We start from the raw sequence: 2,640 nt of genomic DNA on the forward strand, positions 1-2,640 counted from the left end.
CTAGTTTATGCTCCTATGGGGTATGAAGAGCAAACAAGGGCACAAATAGAATGTCCAGCCATATGTGCCGAACCTTCAGCATGTGAAGAAATCAAATAGTTGTTGAGCAATCTCGTTCTTTCATCTCAGCATTTAGACTAAGCGTTTTATTCACGAAAACCTGGCACAAGGCCTACTTATGAGAAGCTCTTGAATAGGGAGAGTAGTAAAATGCAGTACCGGTAACGTATGGGGAAGCTTCAGATATTCACAGTTGAATCGAATGCCGTATTTCCTCTCGTGTGACCTAGCGAATGAATGGAGAGAAATAGAAGCAACCAGCGAATGCAATCATTTAGGCCTGACGTCCTCAGTGGGATTTTTAATAAGGGAGTAATTACTCATTGCATCCACCCAAGCGCAGCCATACGGCTACAAAGGAAAGCTATACAGCTTTCTCAGAAACTTCGTAGTTAAAGAAAAATTCGTCCTGATCCGGGAATCGAACCCGGCACCACCGCCTTTCCGGGGCAGTCGCTCTACCGACTGAGCTAACCAGGACGGTCAGCAGATCAGATGGTAGGGCGAGAGCGAATTGATCTATAACTCGAAGAGGGAATAGTGTTGGCCAAATATTTAGGGGAATCCCCCAAGGTGGAGTAGATTTGTAATAAGGGAGTAATTACTCATTGCATCCACCCAAGCGCAGCCATACGGCTACAAAGGAAAGCTATACAGCTTTCTCAGAAACTTCGTAGTTAAAGAAAAATTCGTCCTGATCCGGGAATCGAACCCGGCACCACCGCCTTTCCGGGGCAGTCGCTCTACCGACTGAGCTAACCAGGACGGTCAGCAGATCAGATGGTAGGGCGAGAGCGAATTGATCTATAACTCGAAGAGGGAATAGTGTTGGTCAAGTATTTAGGGGAATCCCCCAAGGTGGAGTAGATTTGTAATAAGGGAGTAATTACTCATTGCATCCACCCAAGCGCAGCCTTGGGTGGATGCATTGAGTAATTACTCCCTTATTACAAATCTACTCCACCTTGGGGGATTCCCCTAAATATTTGACCAACACTATTCCCTCTTCGAGTTATAGATCAATTCGCTCTCGCCCTACCATCTGATCTGCTGACCGTCCTGGTTAGCTCAGTCGGTAGAGCGACTGCCCCGGAAAGGCGGTGGTGCCGGGTTCGATTCCCGGATCAGGACGATTTTTTCTTTAACTACGAAGTTTCTGAGAAAGCTGTATAGCTTTCCTTTGTAGCCGTATGGCTGCGCTTGGGTGGATGCAATGAGTAATTACTCCCTTATTACAAATCTACTCCACCTTGGGGGATTCCCCTAAATATTTGACCAGTGGGATTTTAGCTATATTTTGCCAGCATATATTGTGCGCTAGAATGCTTCATTTGAACGGGCACTGCAAAGATCTCCTCTAAGCCCACGTTTCGCTTCTACAGCCAAATTAAATTTATTGTTAAATTTGGAATCACATGCATTGCTGGAATTTATTCGAAAAAGGGATGCATACAGCTTTATGTATAGCAGCTCGAGTGTCATTGAATTTTATACACTCGAGCGTGGTTTCTGTTGAAGAGCCATGATCTCTGCGCATTTTTCATAATTATTGCGGAGCAGGCCACCATGAGACTACTAGCACTATAATTTGGCGATTTCCCAGGAGCGTTCAACACTGATGCATCAGGGAATTTTAAATTCTGTGTAAAGCAGGTCGTGCGTTTCGCCTTTCCACTTGCCACCTGGGTTTGAAGGGGCTGAGAGCGATTTTTCCTTGACTGGCGCTGATTCATTTACAATCTTGTGATGACGCCTTTTCTTCAGCGCAAGGCTAGCCGAGTAGATGAATATAGTGAACTTTACGGCATGCAAGCTTCGACCTAGACTAAACCTTGAAGAATGCTATACGTAACGCCACCATGTATGGTGGAATCAGGACGCCCATCGGCAATAAAAAGTGCTCATAAACACAATCAAGGTTCAAGGAATACTTTTATAAATTATTAAATGCGGTTGATGACGTAGGTGAACACTCGTAAACGATTAACAGCCATGAGGAATGGACGCAACAAGTGTGGTAATAACGCTAATCAGTAAGACACTCAGCTTAGACACTGCAGTCCGATGGCTATGACCAGCTGCGATTTCGTTGTCACAGAATTGGCAGTTTTCAAAATAAAAGCAGCTTCAGGTAATGTATATATTAATTTCGTACTGGGCACACAATCTATGAACATAGCAATCTGTGAACATATGTGATAGGTTGTGACGGTACAAAAGGCATGTAGCTATGCACGGGCTAACAACGGTCATTCGCTAAGTCCTTCTGAAAAGGCATGGCTCGCAATACTGCATCTCACAAGCGGTTTGCAGGAATATGGGAACTACTGTCACCGGAACCAATCAGGATGGCACACTGCAAAATATTTCCTCTGAGCCCGTCATTTGACGGTTTGTGGCTCCATCTCTGGGTAAGCAAAAGAATCAGTAGTCAGCATCTGCACGTCGGTGACATCATTTCGCGCAAGCTTTCCGAGGTGCTGATTTAATGCGGAGCTACCTTGCCAGTTTAAATAGTGAATGAAACGATTTCTGGGACATATTATGAGTTTGGCAGAACTATGCTTCCAATTACTTGAG

General features: G+C 44.8%; 3 non-coding genes across 3 annotated transcripts; 1 reads left to right on the forward strand and 2 right to left on the reverse strand.

Moving 5' to 3' along the window:
* Positions 1–466: 466 nt before the first annotated feature.
* TRNAS-GGA (transfer RNA serine (anticodon GGA)) lies at positions 467–540 on the reverse strand. The gene has a single exon. It is a non-coding gene; the product is annotated as a tRNA-Ser (tRNA).
* A 211-nt stretch (positions 541–751) lies between these two features.
* TRNAS-GGA (transfer RNA serine (anticodon GGA)) lies at positions 752–825 on the reverse strand. The gene has a single exon. It is a non-coding gene; the product is annotated as a tRNA-Ser (tRNA).
* A 292-nt stretch (positions 826–1,117) lies between these two features.
* On the forward strand, positions 1,118–1,191 carry TRNAS-GGA (transfer RNA serine (anticodon GGA)). Its single transcript has one exon. It is a non-coding gene; the product is annotated as a tRNA-Ser (tRNA).
* The last annotated feature ends 1,449 nt before the right edge of the window (positions 1,192–2,640 follow it).

Source organism: Amblyomma maculatum, chromosome 9, assembly GCF_055883805.1.
Source record: "Amblyomma maculatum isolate TAMU_Amacu chromosome 9, ASM5588380v1, whole genome shotgun sequence".
Taxonomy (NCBI): Eukaryota; Metazoa; Arthropoda; class Arachnida; order Ixodida; family Ixodidae; genus Amblyomma; species Amblyomma maculatum.